The sequence below is a fragment of the Phalacrocorax aristotelis genome, chromosome 9, assembly GCF_949628215.1.
Source record: "Phalacrocorax aristotelis chromosome 9, bGulAri2.1, whole genome shotgun sequence".
In the NCBI taxonomy this organism is placed as follows: Eukaryota; Metazoa; Chordata; class Aves; order Suliformes; family Phalacrocoracidae; genus Phalacrocorax; species Phalacrocorax aristotelis.
The window spans coordinates 13,837,939-13,860,315 of NC_134284.1; the positions used below are offsets into that span (position 1 = coordinate 13,837,939).

The following is a 22,377-nucleotide window of genomic DNA, read 5'->3' on the forward strand; positions in this document are numbered from 1 at the left end:
AAATAATCAGTAGTGAGCAGATGCTGGCTTTCTGATCTCAGCCATAGTGGGTTGACTAAGTGATGGTGAGAAGTGATCATTCTCTTGAGTGTTGTACACAAGAGGTTGGTGTGTGGGCGGAATTCTCAGGACAACATGAGTAGCAGCAGTGGGAGAGGCTGCACAAAGAAACCTTTGCAACGACTCCTAGAAGTGATCACCAGCAAGATCATAGAGTAAGTCTTTTGGGGAGATGGTGGAGATGCCACAGGTAGGGCTTGTTCTGGATGGATTGCTTGGATCAGTTGGGAAAAGCTGTGTGCATAAGAGTGGGTGATGAGAAATGAATGAAAGAGTCTCTCCTATCTCTATTCTCATCTTCCCTGCTTGAACAAGGTTCTGAAAGTGAAATGGTGTCAGGCATGGAAAATGAATGCAAAATGAGTATGTTCCCTACCCCACAGTTGTCATTTTCTCTTCAGGGCTATTAATGACACAGGGAAAAATAGCTGGTTCAGCTAAGCTCTCTAACTCAACAAGGTGTATGCAGAGCAGAGCCAGGAAACTTCTGGTGAAATTTGGACACCAGACATTTAGGGAGAAAGAGTGCTGAGAGGCTCTGGAAGATGAATTTTTGGAGTGGCTGCACCTTAAAAGCACAAAATCATTGTGCTTGAAAACTAAAAATGATGGAAGAAATGTTTTGCCAGCACTGGGATTTAGGGGCATTTTCTCCCTTTGGTAGGTCTGTTGGAAGAGGCTGGCTCGTGGCCGTGGGATATAGGCATACTGGGTAGGTGATGCCAGTTTGGTCGCAGAGCAGAGGTGCAGAACCCAGAGTGTCTCTGAGTTTAGCCAAGCCAGTTCCACCTGACAGCCCTGCGGTTTCTGTCAGAAAGGCTTCCTGTAGGTCTTTCTGTGTGTGGCTTCCATGGACAAGTTGCTCAGAGGACCTTATTGCTCATTGCTAAGACTGATTGGACTATTGTGAAACTCTCCCCATTCAAAAATAAATCTGCATCTCTCTGCTCTGATCAAGGTCATTCCAGACCATTCCTCCTCATAGGGCTGAGTGGCTGCAGGATGACTTGGCAGCTTTTGCAACCCTGCTCTTCCAAATATCCTTGATGTTTTTCTGTTGTCTGGCTCCAGTACTGGCCAGTGCAGTCACTAATATGGCTCTGTGGGTCTTGCTTCTCTGCTGCTGTGCAATGATAATGAGCTTAGATACTGTGACATCTCCTGACTTCACTGTGTACTCCTGTCTGTGCCAGCACACTCTTTTTACCTCTTTCTAGTCCTAAAATACCTCTTAGTTTGCAGTCACCTGTCTGATCTGCACATCCCAGTAGGCCACAACACAGCTCTCAGCATGCTCAGCACCACTGTAATCCCTCTCCTGTGTACAGCAAGATGTCACATTCCAGACCCCGTTGCCCATCAGCTTCCAGCCCATCCTCACACATCAGCATTCGGTAATCACCTTTCTGACCTTTTCCCCAAGACTCCTTATTCTCCCCCTCAGAGTGTTTGTGTATTCCATACTCTACCTGGGCTTTTACTCATGTTGGAGGTAATTTTTCTTGGTGGGAGACATTACCTCCCCACCCATTTCTCACCACTATCCCTTCAGAAATATCCCAGTGCTCCTTTCTGGCAGGTTCATGTCGAGGCTGGTCCTCTGGTCCCTGCTCCTTTGTCTGGTCTGAGATTGTGCAGTTGGAAGTTAGGACAAGGATAAAGTTAGCATCCCCATGAGGCCAGCATGGTCCTAGGGAAGGTCTTTCCCATGATGGTGGGGCACCTGTGCTGCGCAGCTGCACAGGTGCTCTGTGTCCAGGCTGCATCTTTGCCTGGGGGTGAGGGGCTGGTGTAGCGCACAGGGCCGGCCTTGCCTGCCGTGGGAGTGAGGGTCTCTCCTTCCTCCTTGCCCCTTGACTTATCCTCACATATCTGACCTCTCGCTAACAGTTGTTGAAGCTGTCACAGAGATGAGTGGAAATTGCTGAAGCTGAGCAGTCTCAGATGCTATTGAGGGATCCCAAGAAATCAGCTCTCTGCTTGGACCCCAGGTATCCACATCGGCACACATGCTTACAGCATTGCTGGTGAGTTTGCTGCACTCCAGGAAGGCTGAGAGTCAAAACAGGCTGCACAGGGAGAACACACAAGTGACTGAATGTGTTGCTTCCAGTGCTTGCTTTGTTCAAAGCTGGGAGAAAGGTCTGGGGAGAGCCCAGAGGTCAAGGCTTGTCTCTGCTGAAGGCAAATTGTATAAAGGGCTTAAATTGAAGAAAGACAGTCATTTGGAAGGATGTCAGTCCAGCTCTGCTTTGTGGGAGTGCAGGTAATGGGAAGTAGTTTCTAATTGCTTGATTAGCCAGCACCTCCAAGGAGACCATTCTTTTCATCCACAGTTAATTGTGGCTTTTACCTGTTGTTCAAGGACTCTTTTGCCATTTGCAAGAAGCTTCCTGCAGCCATACAATAATGGAGCTCCCTGATTGAGCAGGACAGGACACGTCAGCGAGTTGACTGTGATTTGTAAGCAAAACACGTGTGGTAGAGGAACCTTCTGTGCTGGTGGTTTGTGAAGCAGGATGCATTTTTACAGATAGTGATGCTTGGGGGACCCAGCCTTCTGTTAAAGGGCTTTGGTCTCCTTGGATTCCTACCCTTTTACGTGGCATGACAGCACTGCTGTGCAGTAAGAAACAGATACTCCTCATCTGAGAAGTTGTTGTCCCTGCAGCAAAACTATGGCTAAAAAGGATGCTGCCATTTGTCCCTCTATCTTAATTTGCTCCCAAGGTTCACAAAGTGTTTTCTAGTGTTTCTGGGTACACAGGCTTTATTCATCTACTCTTGAAATGTACCCATACACACCTGGGAGCATGGTCCCTGCAATGATGCACAGCAATGCTGTTTGACAAAAATCGTATGCCCATGGGAACCTGCCATGGGAAAGATTTAGAATGAGACCGCAGCAAGGTGCTAATGCCGACAACAAGAGACTTCCCTGTCCCCGAACTGTTGGAATTTGGGAAAAGACAGAGGAAATAGAAGAGACTCATTTTTACTCCTATTTCTATATGCAGCCTTGGTGCAGCACGGCAGCCTTTGCTGTGCCAGTGACAGGGAGAAGGATGGACTGATTCCCTTCCTTCTGGAGCTGTTGATTAGCATTTTAAGCTCTGGCAAGACATATGCTTACTCCTGATTTGCAGAACTGTTGAAGCGGTGCTCGGCCCTGTGGGAGAGCCTTCAATAGGCTTTTGGGTATTGCTCTACATGTCCTACAGCATCCAAGTTGTTCCCAAGGGAACGTGAGCCACTTTCAGTAGCTGGCTCCATATGTTGCCCTAGAGAAGGTTCATTTACTGTACTAGATCAGAAGGTCTCCAGGTCACGATGCTGCAGATCCTGTTGTGGCCCCAGGAAGCTTCTTCCCAGGCTGGCAGCGCTGTCTAACCTATCCAGGATGCCAGGATGCGTGCCTGCTTCCTCTGGTGTTGCGCAGCCCTGTGGTCAAGTGTTCTGGCTGAAAGCACTAATGTGTGGCACAGTCAGTGCATGGTTTCTCTCGTGGTTGCTTGGGGCTGTGGGTCTGATGCTGAATGGCTCTGCTGAACACCCAGGTCTCCCATAGCTTGTGACCCTGGTTCTGTTCTTAAGTACCCTGCTCCAGCAACACTGTGCTGGGGTGCTCTGTGAAGTTGGCCCACGTGTACATCACTAACAGACACGGGGAAACTGGATTGAGGTCAGTAAGAGCCTCCTCTGCCTGCTATGGCAGTGTTACGTCCATCACAGGAAATCTCCTCATCCTGCATGACATTACCCACCCTCCATTACCCACCGGAGTGGTGGCTGGGCTGTGGTGGCCATTACGCTGACAGTGTGAGGGGCTGAGAAGTGGGATGGGATAACTTGGCCCTTCTCCCACCCCTCTGAGCCACTCTCAGTAGGCCCGTCAGGGCTTCCAAACAGCCGTCAATAAAAAACACATTTGTATTAAAACTATAATGAGGAATAAAAAAACTTCACATTTTTTTCAATAACTCAGGGTATAAAAAAGAGATTTTTATCAATTATGAAAAGGATTTTGGCCATAAAAAGGTAATTTAAAGAGTCTGAGATGGATGGCGAATAGCATTAATGTCACCAGAACAAATGGGCCCGCATTAGTCAACTGAAAGGCAGGAGTGGCTGCCTGTGCAGGTCCTGCTGCTGCTGCAGCCTCCTCTGTGCTGTCCCTGCCCTGTCTCTGGTAAGAGGCCCCAGTCACTGGCTGATCTCAGTGCGGCTGCCTCTACCCTGAGCCCTTGTGCGGGCAGTAGCTGCCCAGAACTGCTGCTGCACTACCAAGTGCAAATGGGGAAGGTGAACAGGGAGCTTGGTGTGGTTCAGGTGGTCTACTTTGTTTTGCTCCTTGTGTCCCTGCTCGCTCCATTTGCAAGCTCCACCGTTATTAACCCTTGGTGTCATGACAAGGACAACCGAGTGTCCTTATTGCCAGGGGAGCTTTGGGACAGGGTTCAGTCCACTCCCTCAGATCCCCTGGGAGAGGATCTGGCTGAGTCCTGCTTGTGGCAGCCTCTTCCTGGGTGCTCTAAGCCCCATTGCCTAAGAGAGGGAAGGTTCTGTGGATAGATTAGAGGGTAATCTCCTTTGACTTCCTTCAAGTTAAGACTTACAATATAGGAGGTTCGACAGTGGATTTTCTGAAGGATATTTTTGGGGGGCTTCTGCAAGAAAGTGAAAGATTTGAGATCAGAAAATGTAATGGGGAATGGCCTGGTAAGGAGTAGTTCTGATCTGCATGCTTAGTGATATTTTTTTCTTTAATTTACAAATTCTTTAGGTGCATGGGGGTTAGCGTATGACATACCTGCACTGAATTTGTTGGCTCACAGTGTCTTCTGTGCAGATGGTAAGCTCTCTTCAGTATAGTTTTCCTGGAGTTTTGATGACACCCAAAGTGTTGCTCTGGTGCAAATCAATCTTAGCTGGCAATGGACACCACAGCTGTGTTGGGCTGTGTTTGGTGTCCATGTCCTGTGGAGGTTGTGGATGTGCTGCACAGCAGTGCCCTGGCCATTGGCAGAAACCACCTATCAGCACATGGGTAACTCTTCAAGTTCCAAATAATCACTGAAAATTGCTATCTGTAACTGGGATTAATAGTCCTTATGTGGCTTTCTTGCATATGGGGACTTTCTTTTTTTCAAACATGGAGTGTGTCTCATTTGCTCAGCAATCTCTGTGCATTTATGACACAGCAGGATCTGGGCAGAGGCAGAAACACTGAGCTGCCATGTAGATGGACTGGCTTCTGTCTCAAAGCCTGCTGCTGATACCCTCAGAAGTATTCTTACTTGATGCTCTGTTCTAGACACAGCTGGGTTTAGTATGCCTGATTTTCCTCTGAGGGAGCAGGGAATCCTGTCATCTGCCTGCCCACTGATCTTTTAATATCCTGCTTGATTCTGCCTGGTTAGCATCTCCTGTTTTCTTTCAGAATTTTATGTCTGCCCAGTTACTTGGCTCTTGACCCATTGGGACCATGAAAGCATGATGCAGTGAGTCTGGCGACTTTTGGCAGTAGGTTATTTGTAGATGAAAGAAATGACATAAGATGAAATATGGAGTTATAGGGCCCGACCTTCACATATCTGCATTTTCCTAATACACAGAATAGACACATAGCATTTTTATGAATTTTTAAGATGTACAGTGATCTAATAAGCTGTTTTGTGGCACTTCTGGGATCACAAGAGCCAGGAGAAGTGTCAGGAGAGAGAGTTCGTGATTTCATGGAAGGATGCAGAGCTACGGAAAGCACTTCAACCCTGCCTGGAGGTTTTCCTCCCTGTGAAAAAGCTGCTATGGGTGAGAACATTGGAAATTCTCCTCATAGGAAGCCTCGAACTCAACATGTGTTTGTGTTTTGAGAATTGAAGCACAAATTGGGATCTCAGGGGTCTCGAAGGTCTTTCCACCATTAGTGAGCAAAGTGTGTCAGTCCCTAGTAGGCAGGCCAGCCTGACAGAAGGGAAGTTTTCTCATGTTCCCTTTGGAAATCAAGTTATGTTTGTGAACATTAAGAACATTTTGCACTTATTTGCTGTAAACTTTGCAGTGCTTTCATTTTACAGAATACATTGTTCAGAGCCAAACTTGTGAAGCTGTCTGTGACAACTGAAGCAATAAACTCACATGACCTATTGCTTGTGCCAGGAGAGCTCAGCTGAAGCAAACCCACAAGTTTCTCCCTTACAAAGCTCATATAACCACTCCATCTAAAATTGGCAAGTTCTTGGAAGAGGCTGCTGAGCACCAACCCTTCCAAATTTCAAATGATTAGTAGGAAATACATATTAGTTGGCTCATTTCAGATAATGAAAGAAACTGAGATGGTATCAGTTGTGAGTGGAGAACAAAGCTAATTTTGCCAAACACCTTAGTGGATATAACTGATTGGTTCAGGTCTATTAACTGTTATTCCCATTTATCCAGAAAGTGTAGAAGGGGGCTAGAGCAATGAAAATTACCAGGGCTTGTTAAGAGGGGTTATACTAAAGAAGTTTCTCCATGTAACTTTTACTGCCCTCTCCTCTGTGAACTGCTAGTGCTTTTGCCCTGGCTGCCAAGAAAACCTCTAAGCCCACGCCTCCTGTCCCAGGCTGTCTTTTGTCCTTTGGACCATAACCTAACCTCTTCTTCTTCTTTTAATTTTTTTGTTTGTTTGTTTGAAAGAGCTGTGAGGCTGGTTCTTAATGGGGTAACCTGTTAAAGGCCCTTGCAATCATCAGGACCAACTCAGGAATTACAGGTTGGCTGAGACACTGAATGATTCTCCGTGAGTGAACAGGGACAAAGGGAAGGGTATGGACTGTACTGGTTCTGTGGGCCTTATCTCTCCATTACTACACAACCATAGCACACTGATGACAGTGTGTTGGGTTGAGCATCTCCAGTGACTTAGTGTCCTGTACCCAACGAAAGAGAGGGTGCAGCCTGACCAGTAGCAGGCTCAGGGCTACTCTCTCCTGGCTCTGCTCTTATGAGGCATGTCTGGAGTCGATCTCAGTCCTCAGCCCTTCTTTGGTGAGGTGGCTCCCGAGGTTATGATGAGGTGTTTTTGAGATGGGTGCCTCTGCTTACATTAGATAAAATCCACCAAACTGCTTTACCTCATCCATAGGCGCCCAGCGATTTTGAACTATAGGAAGCAGAGCTAGATACCAGTCAGTATTCAGAGGCTCCCTGTCCTGTTCCTATTCCAGGAGCTGACTCTGTTGCTCCATCTGGTTTTGAGCTGCATCAGCCCTGTGGAGGGAAATCAGGCAGTTGGATTCTGATTCCAGAATAGTGGGTTTCTGTCTTGCTTGGAAATGCATGTGAATTAAACAAAATTAACCCCCTACCTTTGTTTCCTTAGACCACTTTTCTCCTTGTAACAAACTCTAGCAGTACACCCTGGGGGTGCCAGAGGAGAACTTACATTCAAGGTGGAAGACAAATGACCTATTTCCCACTGCACCCTGAACTGGCAGCCCTTCCCTTCGCAATGCTTGTCACCCTGCAGTGGCAGCAGCAATGCTAGCCCTGTAAGTGTAGTTGATTTATGTTAACTGTTAAAACGATAATGTTTAATCTGTAAAGTGCTAATCTATTTTTTATGTTGATTATGAATAGGCCAGCTGTGCCTACTTTCCTATTCATAGAGTTTAGTGAACAAGTCCATTTCACAGGCTGGGTTTGGAGGGTGATTTACATGAGAGCAGACACTGTTTTAAGGAGAGTAAATCAGCTGAGTTACACCACTGAACCAGAGACCTGGCAGCCCAACAAGAAGATCTGGGGGCAAGGGAAAAAACATGGGAAGAAGAGGAGGAAGAGACAGATAATAAACTGTAAAAGGAGCAGATGGATCAGAGCAGAAGCATGAAAAGTAGGGGAAATATGGACAGAAGAAAGGAGAGGTTGATATTCAGAGGAAAGATTGACAAGAGGGAAGCAGGAAATGATGTGGCTGGCTTAGCATAGTACTTTTCTCTCTATGACTGGTCACTAGGGGATGGACAGAACCTCTTCGCCAGCATAGCGCCAGTGATGCTGTTGGTAGTCAGCTATGGATTTAACTTGCTGTGCGGTTGTCTCTCTCAAACGACTTTTCTGGATCTGGATGTTTTTTCAGAGAATAGGCTGCGAAGAATACAAAATCAGGGTCCCATACAGATGTCTTTGTAAGTTATTCTACCTCAACTTCTCTTCAGTCCCTGCACTTTGTTCTCGGTGGTGTGGACTGCTATACAGCTGTGCCTCTTGCATGGACTGGCCTGCTGGTTGTGCAGGTGTTTCAGTATCCCATCAAGGCACAGTCAGCACCAGGAACCGGCTTATGAACTTTATATCTTCAGCGGGGTGTTACTACCTTCTTAGCACCTTTCTTCTAATGTGGTGACCTCTCTATATCCCATTCTTGGTACGAATTCAAGTCAGGTAGAGCTGCCCACATCTGCCAGGCTACATGTACTTCCATGTCCACCTCAGATCCTCACTCCTACTTCCCTTTCCTATTCCTCTGGGGCAATGCTGTGCTTCAATAAAACTTTATCATGCTTGCATCGATGTAATTATGACCAAAGCCTGAGGAAGGGATGTAGCTGGGCAGAATGTGGCTGGGACTGGGCTTTGCCCTCTGCATGTTTTCTTTGTACTGTGCCTCTGTGCAGCCTGGTGACAGGCTGCTGGATTGTGCAGTGCTGCTTCTGTTATTCCCGCTCTTTGTCCCAGGCCTGGAAACACTTTTCCCTCACCCCTTTCTGAGGATACACAAAAAAGCATTCCACATAGTACTCACAAGAGTATGCCTCTCTCTCTTTTTTAAGAGCTGGAGTAGAAGGATCTGTCAGTGTAGCACATACTCACATATATGCAGTGCTGTCCTGCCAGATATAGAATCATAGAATAGTTTGGGTTGGAATGGACTTTTCAAGATCATCTAGTCCAACCCCCCTGCAGTGAGCAGGGACATGTTCAACTACATGAGGTTGCTCAGAGCCCTGTCCAACGTGGCCTTGAATGTTTGCAAGGATGGGGCATCTGTCACCGCTCTGGGCAACCGGTGCCAGTGTTTCACCACCTATATTGTAAAAAAATTTCTTCCTTATATCTGGTCTAAATCTACCTTCATTTAGTTTAAAACCATTACCCCTTGTCCTATCGCTACAGGCCCTACTAGAAATTCTGTCCCCATCTTTCTTACAAGCCCCCTTTAATTACTGAAAGGCTGCAATAAGGTCTCCCTGGAGCCTTCTCTTCTCCAGGCTGAACTGCTCCAACTCTCTCAGCCTGTCCTCGTAGGAGAGGTGCTCCAGCCCTCAGATCATTTTTGTGGCCCTGCTCTGGACCTGCTCCAACAGGTCCATGTCTTTCCTCTACTGAGGACCCCAGAGCTGGATGCAGTACTGCAGGTGGGGTCTCATGAGAGTGGAGGGGCAGAATCACCTCCCTTGACTTGCTGCCCACGCTTCTTTTGATGCAGCCCAGGATACGGTTGGCCTCCTGGGCTGCAAGCACACATTGTTGTCTCATGTCCAGCTTTCAATCCACCAGTACCCCCAAGTCCTTCTCCACAGGGCTGCTCTCAACCCCTTCATCCCCCAGCCTGTATTGATACTGGGGGTTGCCCTGACCCAGGTGCAGGACCTTGCACTTGGCCTTGTTGAACCTCATGAGGTTCACACAGGCCCCCTTCTCGAGCTTGTCCAGGTCCCTCTGGATGGCATCCTGTCTGTCAGGCATATCAACTGCACCATTCAGCTTGGTGTCATCTGCAAACTTGCTGAGGGTGCACTTGATCCCATTGTCTATGTCATTGATGAAGATATTAAACAGCACTGATCCCATTATGGACCCCTGAGGGACACCAATTGTCACCAGTCTCCATCTGGACTTTGAGCCACTGACCATCTCCCTCTGGATGTGACCATCCAACCAGTTCCTCATCCACTGAGCAGTACCCTCCAGTGTAACCCTCCACTGCCCCGGCATGCCCTGCCTCTGCACATATGCACAAACACCTGCCCTGGCCCTGTTCTTCACTTGCCTCTCTGTGGATGGAGGATTATGCCTACCGTTTGCCACACAAGCTGTGCACACAAATGCACTGCCCCATGCCTCCTCCTTAACTCTCTGTGCAAGCCCTGGCCAAACATATACCCTAGATATCCCCTCATCACTTTCTGTATGGTCGCATAAGTGTGCCCATAGACATATTTCCCCCACCACCTGTTCTCTCATACACTTCTCAAAGCCCCCAGGCTTTCAAAGCTGAATCAGGGACATTTGAGATGAGGCACAGGTGATGTGTGTTCCCAAAGGTCCCTATATATCCTCAGGCTCTGGCAGCTGGTTATTTCTCACAGGACTGCTGCTGTTGTGCAGGCTTACTGCTGACAGGGCCCTTGGGGCATCTCTGCAGTCCTCAGCAGAGCCGCCCTTTGCCTGGCTGTGACTAAGTGGAGCCTGTTTGTTGTGGGTCTGTTGACCCTTTCCTACTCGGGTGTCAGCCAGTGCATGGCAGGGATGTGTTTATGCCTGGAATCAAAGTGGCCTTGGAAATTTTGATTCTGGGTACTTTCTTAAATCTTACCTTCTTGCTTAAAGTGCCAGCTGGCCCCTTCTCTGTGGCATTTTGGGAGAGGTTTCATCTTGATATAAGAAATAAATTTTTTACATTGAGAACTGTCAATCATGGGAACAACTTCCCCAGGGATGTGGTAGAGTCCCCATTACTGGAGGTTTCCAAGATGTGATAATCTCATCTAGGCTCCCTTTCCCATGAAAGGTTGGACCAGACGATCTTTTGAGGTTGTTTCCAACCTGGGCTGTTCTATGATTTGATGATTCTTTCCAAATGTGCTGCCTTTGCAGCAGGCAGCTGGCATCTGTAGAGATAATATGTCAGTTTGGAATATGTCTGCAGGAATTCGATCAAGGGGTTCTGGATACGTTGGGGATCACCATGTGTCCTACTACGTGTGTGGCTCAAGAGAAATGGGAACTTTGCAGGTGACAGAGGGAGAACATTTGGATTGTTGTCACCTGTCACTTGTGAGCATTAGTACTTGATGTCTAGATTCAGACCTGGCCTGGAAATGAAATCTGGAGGGAAGTCAATGTTGATGATGAGACCAAGGCTGCAGGCATGCTTGAAAGAAAGTTTGTGACATTGTCCGTTGTGATGAGAGAGGAGACAGGAGGGATGGTTTGAGTGAGAAGATCAGGAACTGTGCTTTAGCTTTGTTGATGTGAAGAGAGATATCTCTCTGAAAGATGTCTGAGAGGCAGGCTGAAATTGTAGTTAGGCTAGAAGCAGGGTGATCTAGAGTACAGACGTAGAACTATGAGTCACCAGAAAGGAGCTGGGAATTTTATGTGAATTATTATCCAAATGCAGTGGTGGGGATAGGGGCTGTGGGCAGAGCATCTCCAGAAAGCTGGGAAAGTGATAAGGAAGCTCCACAGACATGCTAACAGAGCCATTAGAAGAGCAGAAGGGTGAGGAAACTGCTCCCTTTCTTAGGAACTACAGGGATGTTCCTGCTATGTTAGCAATTTCAGCTCTATTGCTTGGGAACTGAAGAGCTGCAGAGAACACAGTAAGCCTCAAAGATCTCAGTAGAAAGTGGCACTACTGCTCCTCCTGAACCATGGAATAAGAGTCCCTTTGGGCAGATGGGATGCAGAAGGAAGTTAATTGGCAGCAGAGAGTTGTCTTCTGCCCTGTTCTCGCTGCACACTGGTATATGTAAGAGCCTCCTTTATTAGCAGAGGGAGAAAGAGAAAGAGAGAGAGTGCCTTCAATTAAAACACAAAAAATGGCTGGGAGTGGAGAAGTTGTGTGGTCTTGAAGGATGGTGATTCTAATCTGTCTGAGTGATTGACAAGTGTGGCTCCATCTTCACAGACAGGAGAGAGGTAGGTGAAGTAATATTCTCCAAAAAGACAGAGAGAAAAGAGTGGATTTAATTAGCATTGCTCAAGCGGGACACAGCTCAAGATGAAAGAACAAATAAAGATAAAGGGAAGCATTTGTACATGCAAGGGGAGGGTGGGGAGCATGGGGCAGGTTGGAGCATCTGCCCCATAGCCTGCCCTATTGGAGGGAATAAGTAGCTCGCAAATCACTACTTTCTTTTTCAGCACAACGGAATGGAAGGGAGGGAACAGGAATATATATGTATATACATGCCTCAGCTTTACTCTGCTTTGGTCTGTATATTTTGCATAGACTATAAGATGCTTATGTCATGCAAAATAGAGTGCACAGTGACACTATTTAGTACGCACTTTGAGAGATTATCGTTTCCCACCTTCTCTCTCCACACAAGCATAGTTGCTTGTGGGCTCTGGCTTGACTCGCTGGATCAGGAAACACTGGCTGCTGTTGGAGGCCAGTCACAGACAGAGACTGGGTTGTGGAAGTGGTTTAAGGTAGCAGGAAGGTAACTAGCTGCACCAGATGTTTATCCTGAGATGTAAAGAAGTGAGATGCTGAACAAGCCAGGTCATTGTGCTGATGGACTGCCTGGAAACAGGAAATGAGCATTTTCCCAATGGCCACATCAGAGTTAGAGGGACTGGTACTTTGTTATCACTCAGGGCATTCCTGAGGAAATCACTGATTGCAGTGGTGCAAGGTTCTTCCACCTTCTCTATAGGGAAGTGACTGGACTTGCAGCTTAAAATTATGATACAGCTTCCAACAGCAAAATCTTTGCTTTGGTAATGGACATTTTGGAAAGAAAGAGCTTCAGGGAATTTAGTTCTGTGCATGGGATTACAGGCATGAGGGAAAGCTATCTGCATTGTCTGAAATGGAGTACTTTGACCACGAGTAATGTTCACACTGGTGGATGGGTTAGATATTTGTTCTGAGACATCCCAGCTTTGCTGTTTCCTGTATCTGGTTTGCCATATGTACTTGTGCTACCGAAGATGATGTGCTAGCCCTGCACATCTGGACTCTACTTTCCTAGTATCCAGGTTGATATCTGCCTTATGCCAAAAGTGCAATGTGCAGTCTCTCTGCTTTCAGGGTGCTTTGTGAAACCAGCACTTGGACAAAGAACAGCTGAATGAAGCTAAGCATGGAAGAGGCTTTGGTGATGCTAGTAGAAAAAACTGTAGGACTCCAACTGTTGAAAGCATTGACTCTCAGGATGCTGAGCTAGTGTGTTATTCTTAGCATTGTGTGTCTCTGGAAGGTGGTAGGACACCTAATAGCTTAACTGATGAAAAACATTTATCCCCTTGTGCCAGTCAGGAGGATGTTCCTGAGCCAGTTAGGTTCCGGTCTGGCCATGACAATCCTTGCTTTTATTGGACTGAATATTGTTTGTTAGTGGGAACCATGTGTAAGTGGCCCACCTTTCAGAGAGATGGGAGATGAGTCCACCTCACAGGTAGGGTCTCAGGAGATGTACATCAGCTCTGTCTACTCCTTGCTGTTACTGCCTGTTGTAGCTGTCACCACTGAGATTGGTTTCGATCCAGGATGAATGATATTCTCAGACAGTTCTGTCTTGTTTTAAGGATCTGACTTTACTCAGGAAAATAAATGAAGCTACCGTGTGTGTGTCTGAGCACAGACTATTAAGCAGGAGCCACCAGGGATGGAATAAAAGGCGCTTTTCCTCAAAAGTATGGCTCTATAACAATTACAGGTACTATAGGAAGTAGACTGATACTGTTGCTGTACAGCTCAGTGGATGGATGAGATGAAAGCAAGGGTGGCTTCATTTAGGCTTTCCCACTGCTTTTCTATCCAGAAAAGACTACAGAAAGAGGGTGGTAGGTGAGCAGAACAGGGAATAGCCAGGATCCTAGGTATCAGGCAGTGAATGAGTGAGCCAACTTCGGTCTCTGGATGATGGGATCAAGGACTCTTCCTTTAGCGGAGTTCATTTTCTGTAACGTTCATGGCTTTGTGACTGGGAAACGCTGTTGGTGGGATCCCAGAGAAGATTCTCAGTGACATAGCTGGTAGTGGGCTGCAGAGTACCAAAGTGGTACCAGGTAGAAGTAACAGGAAAAGATGAACTTCATATCCCAGCTGGCTCACAGGCCTTTCCTGGAAGAAATGGACAGCCCTGGTTTTGTGCTATTACAGTGCAGTGTTAGCAATGATTAACCAAGTCAGCAGGGATCGGTGTGCCAGGAGCAAGTGTATACCATTGGCAGACGAAGTTACATGTCTGTGGCTGTGTGTGTAATAAGTGCTCTATATGTATTATACAGATACGTTTTTAAAAACATATTAAAGTTACAACTTTGGTCCTGAGAAATTAGATAAGGGCAGATATATAGCTGACTGGACAGTCCTAATTCTGCTCATCCGTGCATAAGCTTTGTGACATAGTGTGGCCCAGCATCACGTGGGATATCAGGGAGAACCAGTGTTAGGGCTCAGCTCTTCCAAATTCTAGGCAGGAACCTTAATACACATCTCCCCTTGAAATGGATCACATTGCTTTGCCATCCTGTGTAGTGAAAGATGCAGGGATTTTGTGTAATAGGCCATATGCAATTGTTCCAGTGCATCAGAGTACACACATACCTTTTACCTGTGTTCACTTGGATGCAGTGCATACCTCTATATACGTGCACACTTACATGTACATGTAATATGAACACCAGGGAATCCATTCAGAAGAAAACCACTATCCTGTATATATCTACAATATTATTAAAAATATTGAGTTAATAAATACATGTTCTTGACAGATGCATTTAGGAACCATCAATTAGGCTTGGCATTCATTAGGTGGGGAGAAGTCCAATCAGATTTCACTGACTCAACAAAGCTGCCTATAAATTGTGGGCTGTTTGTTCTGACGTTTGATGAATTATTCTTCATAATCCACTGTCTGCTGCGATAAATCTAATCTTTCAGTTTTTGCTGTCTTAATAATTCTTGGAGCAATACTGTGACATTTTGTTTTTGTAGAGGGGATAGAAAGGCTGGGTCAATGGAAAAAACCCTCGTTTGCTGTCTGGGAAGTAGATCGCTCTACTCGAAAGTAACATTTTATCACACCTAGAATTCTGGTCTTGCAGATTTGCAGGGATCAGTGAGTGCCATGGACAGTTAGGTGTATGTTCCTGAAAAGATGACCAGCCTAGGATGAGGTCCATATTCCTTAAACCTAGTCCAGGAAAGGCATTCAGACTTTTGAGAGCAATAGAGTCCTAGTGTCAATAAAGTGAATTCCCAAAATTGTGGGAGCCATAAGCCTTAGAAATGCTGTATCAGACATGGAACTGAGTAACTCTTCAGGTATTCTACCACATGAAATAGAGGGGACATTGTACTGGGCAGTGTTAAGATGGCAACTGCAGCCCCCAAAACTTCCCTGGGAAACCTGCTCACTTCCCAGAGTGGTATTGTGTTGGTCTGTTTTCCAGCAAGCTCACGAATCCCATTATCGCAGTGCCCTGCACTGTCTCTGCTGGGAGGCTGCAGACAGCATGATCCCTGTGTAAATCCAGAAAGCTCCTGCAGACTGAGCTGACTTTAGCAAATCGCTATCCTTGGAGTCATGATTAAGGGGGGACTGTTCAGTGCTGTCTCTATCAGGAATGGAAAACACATTGAGTCACCTCATCAAGGGAATTCCAGCTTGGAGAATCACAGCAGAAAGATACGTGCAAAAGTTACGTACCTTAATCACTTTCTTGCTGTCAGCTTCCGCCATGCCCAACTGTATGGTTCTCTTTGTCTTAATGGATTTATACCACCTTCCCCATGTGCATCTTCCTGTGCTGCTGCATGGCATCAAAATGCTAGGAGGCTGTAAGCTGCTCCTGGCCATCACAACACAATACTGTTGTTAATGGAACTCTGTTGTATCATGGCCTATGGTGAGTATCCTGGAGGCATGAAGTTCAAGTTAATCCTGCGTTGCCTAGTCAGCCCCTTCTGAAATAGCAGGACATCTCATAGATTGCTATCTCCAAATACAAAATGCAAGACTCAGGAACAATTACAGTATGCTGTGATCAGAAGAGGAGATCTGCTGTGAAATTGTTGTTGAGGTTTTGAATTTTTCAGTTTGCATCACTTTTTGGTGATAAGAGAATAGCATCGTCCCTGCTGGGCCCCTTTTTGTGAATTATTTTGAGTGGCTGTAATTGATGAAGCTATGGAGCACAGTGGAGTGTCTGGAGATGGCCTTTGTCTGAGATGGTCTCAACTCCTGCTGCATGCTCCCCAAATGGCATATTTATGGTAATTTTGGTATCAGAAGCAAATTTATTTTCTGAAAGTTACATGACAGACATTTCAAGAAGATGCACTGTTACCAGAGCTCAGGATTTACCCTGGAGACTGGGCCACTTCCAGCTCTGGTTCCCCCATACCCTTTGCGCTCTCAGAAACTTACAGGGTCTATCAGTAGCTTTCTAGGCTGTCAAACTGCAACTGAGTCCCAGGCTAGCAGCGGGTGAAACATTCCCTCCATTGTCCATCCTGCTGTCATCGAGGCAGATCAGTCTGGTGGGAAAAGCTTCTGAAGAACGTAAGGATGACTCTACAGATCAGACCAAAAGCTGAAGCCCACCACTCTGCCTCCAGCTGCAGCCAGTGTTAAGTAAGAGACAGAGACTATAAAATCATGGCAAGCATACTATTAAGCTTTACCTGGTATGATCTTCCTGCTTCCAGTAATCTGAAGGTTAGAGTTTTCCTGAGCCAGAGATTGTATCTTGATGTTTAATAATTTGTGATGGATTTTCTTCATTGACTTATCCATCCACCTGGACTTCTGGTATTCATAACATCCTGTGGCAATAAGTTCCACAGTTTAATTGGTGTGGAGGAAAAAACCCCTTCTTTTTCACAGAATCACAAAATGGTAGGGGTTGGAAGGGACTTCTGGAGATCACCTTGTCCAACCCCCCTGCTTGAGCAGGCACACCTAGAACAGGGGACACAGAAACATGTCCAGGCGGTTTTCAATGTCTCCGGGGAAGGAGACCCCACAGCCTCCCTGGGCAGCCTGTTCCACTGCTCTGGCACCCTCACAGGAAAGAAGTTTTTTCTCATATTGAGGTGGAGCTTCCCGTGTTCCAACTTGTGCCCGTTGCCCCTTGTCCTGTCATTGGGCACTCTTGAAAAGAGGCTAGTCCCATCGTCCTGACACCCACCCTTTAGGTATTTATAGGTATTGATGAAATCCCCCCCCAGTCTTCTCTTCTCCAGGCAGGACAAACCCAAGTCTCTCAGCCTTTCCTCATAAAGGAGATGCTCCAGCCCCCTGATCATCTTGGTAGCTCTCCGCTGGACTTGCTCAAGCAGTTCCGTGTCCTTCTTAAACTGAGGTGTCCAAAACCGGACACAGTACTCCAAATGCAGTCTCACTAGGACAGAGTAGAGGAGGAGGATAACCTCTCTCGATCTGCTGGCCACACTCCTTTTAATGCAGCCCAGGATACTGTTGGCCTTCTTGTCCACCAGGGCACAGTGCTGGCTCAGGGTCAGCTTGTTGTCCACCAGCACTCCCAGGTCCTTCTCTGCAGAGCTGCTTTCCAGTAGTTCAGCCGCAGCCTGTGCTGGTGCCTGGGGTTGCTCCTCCCCAGGGGCAGGACCTTGCACTTGCTCTTGCTGAATTGCATTGGGTTCCCCTCGGCCCATCTCTCCAGCCTGTCCAGGTCTCACTGGATGGCAGCACAGCCTTCTGGGGTATCAGCCACTCCTCCCAGCTTGGTAGCATCAGCGAAGTTGCTGAGGTTACACTCTGTGCCATCATCCAGGTCATTGATGAATATGTTGAACAGGACTGGACCCAGCACAGACCCCTGGGGAACACCACTAGTGACAGGCCCCCATCTAGACTCTGCTCCATTGATCACGACCCTTTTTGCTTGTTTTACTCCTGCCATCTGGTAATCTTTTGTGCTAATCAACAATGAGCTGCTCCCAAGTTCTTCTATGGAGTGAATGAGCATTCCTAATCCCATTCTTCATGACAGAAGTGATTTTATAGAGTTCTGTGGCATTCCCTCCCCACTGTCTCTCTTTGCAGGCTGAAGAGTCCTTTGAAGTAATGGGAAATACTTGAAGGCAGTTTTGAAATGCTTTGGTGAAGGACCCTCTTCCCCTAGGAAATGCTGAGCTTTTGAAAGTCTCCTCACTGACACCACCTGTACTGGACTGATTCAGCTCTGGCAGAGTTGAGGAATGGTTCTCTGTAAGTGGTTGTGGAAAACCAGAATTTTCAAAACTGTCCTGGACTCTGCTGGAAACCTGGATAGGACTTGTAATGCAAAATATTCTTACTTAGACCCCATAGTGGCCTCATTCTGGCTGCACCACATGCAGGGGTCTGGAGCACTGTGCTGGAAGGGGTTCAGCCTGCCAGCTAAGCAGGGCTGGGCTGCTGAGACACCTTCTGTTAGTGATCCTGCATCCCATGGCACCCTAAGTTTGTCCTGAAGAGTCTGCTGACACATGGCCACCATTCATCTGCTGTGGTCACTATGGCTGAGCAGAGCCACCAGATGATGTTTCGTAGTGCTGAGCCAGGAAGGGGCTCCATGACTTAGGCTCCTGCTCCAGGGTAAATTGTTAGCAGCTTTTCAGGAGGGAGGGGAAGGGAACACACCTCTCTATGAAGTGGGCAGGTTGAAACCAGGTGGTAATATTTGATCATTTGATGCAGCACATGGATGTAAAAAGGTTGGGATTAAGAGGCAATATATTCTAAAAGAAATTAGCTAGCAAGACATGCACATTTAACGTTTATGGTTTGGAGATTAAGACATCAGGCTTGGGATATCTGGGTTAAATCCCAGCTCTGTTAAAGACTTCTCAGAGCAGGCTGGGCGGGTCATGTAAGGTAATACTTTCGGAAAGGACTCAGGATTTGGGAGCTTAAATCCAATTCCAGTAACTTCCTAAGTGTTTAAGGACAGGATGCACAAAAAATACTGAGGCATTCTGATGCTCAGCATTGCAGTGTGAGCTGGTGTGTGCCACAGACCTCGGGCAGAGCAACGTGTGCTTTGGGAAGGCACTTCAGCATGTGAGGAGGCATGTAGGTGACAACTGGGGACTCCTGGAAAGCATGAGTTTATGCAGGGCCCGCAGCGGCTGTGCACATTGTACAATGGCACTCTGGGCTTAATGATGGTCTCTAGGTGCAACCTCAGCACAAATACATACTAATAAGTGTCTAAGTAGATCCTGTAAGAGCTTTTATATCAGCTCCCTGAGGTGTGAATACTAATACCAACAATCATGAAGAGATTTTGCATATTTAAAATTAAAAGAGCTTCATTCTTTCGAATTAAACAGTCACAGCTGTGTTTCCAGCCAGTGAAGTACAGTGACACATTGATTTGCTAGTTGAGCACGTGCCCGATGGGGAGCTGGCTGTGCAGAAGGCCAGTGAGGGAAACCACTGTGTGCAGGGACACTGCTCACCTGTAAAGCTGTAAACCTGCAGCTGGCTGTCCTGCTCCTTTGAAAGAGCAGCCCTAAAGTTCCTTTTCCGTCTCCTAAAACTTTATTAAACCTGTTTGGAAACTATGCTTGTTTCATCTCCTGCGAGGTTTTTAGATGGTAACAGCCAGTTTGATAAGGTCCTCTGAGACCAGCTGTGACCTGAAAGAAGCTCGAGAGTTCCTTAAGTACCATGTCACATGGGCTCTGAGACTGTCCCAGACCTTTGCTTGCTTATTATCCATCCTGGAAATGATGGTTAGAGTTTTTGTTAAGGGTGCTTATTAGCTGGGTGCTTGTGAGCAGTAAGAGCCTGCAGCCTGCTCCAAGAGCTCCCTGCCTGCGTGACACAGGTGCAGCCACCTTCCCTTGGGAAGGACCCCGCTCTCCAGCAGGCAGTGTGGGAGCCTGGCTCACCTCTTCTCTGCTTCCATGTCATACAGCCTCTTGCTCGCTTTTGCCTATCTGGGACACAGAGCCTAGATCAGAGGCACGAGCTGCCTCCATTGAGCTTCAGAAGGCCAATTTCATAATGAATGAGGGTGATTTGCTAAGGGGGGGGTCCTGGACCCAAGCCGTAATTGTGCTGCTGCTTTATCTCAGCCTCACACCTGCTCATGTAATGGCCTGGCTGTGATCTACTCCCTCCCCCATGCGCACACTCTACCCTTCTGCTCCTGAGGAGCCATCAATTCTCTGGCCCTGTTGCAGTCCTTTGCCTTGCTGCCCTCGCCTGCAGCCTGTGTGTGCACAAATTCCCCTTTGAATTGCAGCAGGGCTGGCTGTAACGGATGTGACTGCTAACCTGGCTTTCATGGCCTAGATAACAAGTTTTTAAATTAAATCCTTCTGCCCAAAAGAACTCCTAGAGATAGCTTTCTTCAAATGATGTTTCCTTAGAAAACTTAGTCACACAAGAATATTGTATATATTATTCCTGCCAGAGGGAATATGTGCAGCTTTTTTTTTTCCCCCTGCATGCATTCAATATGGTAAGTTTGGAGAAATGGTTGGATTTGACAGTGTAGGCAATTAAAAGCTTTGAAATCCAGAGCAGATGGAATTTTATCCAATTTCTATGTCGTCTTACTATAAATGTACCTTACTGGATCCAGGCCAGTGAACTCCCAATTCTGTGCTTTAACCTTTGGAGGATGTTACCCCCCTTACAACAGTTAGACTAGTAATATTGGCTGCTACTCTATAAAGGGTACATCCTTTTAATATGAGGATGTAGGGTAATGTGAGAGGTGAAGAAAGCCCCAGCTCGACCTTATGTGGCAAGTTCTCCATTTGTATTTGTTCCTTCCTTACGGGATCTTGTAGCCCAACGTGCTCCTGGCCACCTTAAGTCTCTTCCTCTTCACTGGTTCTCTCTTCAGCTGATAGACAAACTTCACATAAAGGTAAAAGTCCCTGTGTCTTGAACACATGTCCCTGAGCCATCTGTCATCCTGTAGGTACTTCTTTCTTCATACTAATCTGAAACGAGAATCTCAAAATCCAGAAGTGAGAGAGAAAAGAAAGGGGGGGGGGAGAGAGAAAAACCTTTTTTTCTTGAGGCAGGAATGTCAATAGGTTTGAATTATGGACCAGCTGTAATTAAAAACCACATAACTATTTGTTTTTAAATGCAGTTGTTTTACTTAATTGATTTTGCCGCCAGGACCAAAGGGAATTAAATAAATAAGTAAAATGCACCTTCCTAGTGAATTACTGGCGGCAGCTGAGTCTCTGTTGGAATCTAATTGCTGCAAATGCTCCAGTTTGTTGCTAGCAGTAGTTTTCTGTGGAAGGGGCTGGGAGGGAAGAAGTAGGGTGGTGTGGGAGGGGGCTCATTCCCTGGCAGCTGCAGGAGGGAACAGGCTGCTCCTTGTATAGTATTTTTCTTCCTTGTCAGCAAAAAGAATATTCATTTAATGCTTTGCATGAAGACTTTGCTTAGAAGGTCTTTTTTCATATTTAATTACTAGCTCACTGCAGCTCCCATCTTAATTACCTTTTAAAAAGCAGGTTACAAAAATGCACTGACATTCTTTCTTTTCTGTTACTACATAAATTACAGGCTTCTCAACCGCTCACCCAACTCAGTCCAGCCCACAGGAAGGGTGGGACAGGTTCCTTTGCTGACTTCTGGATACCTCAGAGCTTGCCTGTACCTTGCTCTACAGAGCAGAACAGAAACCCTCGACTAGTGTAACGTGAACTAGCTCCGTGCCTGAAGCTGCATAAGCACACTGGCACTCCCTCTGAGCTAATTAACTGTGTGGAGGGGCCTGGCTAGTCAGCCAGGCTGATATCACACTGCCATGGTATTGGTGTTTCCAGGGCCCAAGCTGCTCAGTGCTGCACTCAGGGTCTCTACCAGAGTGCTGTGTTATGTAGGGCAGACGGGCCTTTGCCCATGTCCCATTGCCTCACCTGTGTCTATCTAGGTTTTTGCTTCTTGGACATCCCCCTGGTGAATCTACTTCATCTGCAACTTTCCCTATAGTCTAGTCCTGAGTTTCATACGCAGAGCTGCTAATACTTTCCTTTCCTGCCCACATAGTGCTTTGCTGTCCCCACCTGGTGCTTTTTCTGAGCTGAGTCCACTGGTTTCTTTTGTTGAAGGCATGAGAAAATCTATCACATAAAACATGTTTTCAGGCCAAGTTGTCAGAGGTGCAAACTACAATTTTTGTCCCCCGCCCTTAATCCAGCCCTTACCACTGCTCTTGGTCATGTGCTGGCTTTCACCATGTAAGCTGGCTAGTGCTGCTGTAATGCATGGCAACACATGCTGTCAGGTTTGAGGAAATGATGGTGGGTGGTATTAAATATCTGCAAAAGAATTACATGCAAAGGGACAGCTGTTGGCTTCTGCACCCAGTAACAGCCAA

The 22,377-nt window shown here is 46.7% G+C and overlaps 1 protein-coding gene across 6 annotated transcripts in view; it reads left to right on the forward strand.

The window, feature by feature from the left end:
• The window catches only part of ADCK1 (aarF domain containing kinase 1), a 93,731-nt gene that overhangs the window by 45,573 nt on the left and 25,781 nt on the right, over nt 1–22,377 (forward strand). The gene's annotated exons all lie outside the window — the stretch shown is intronic.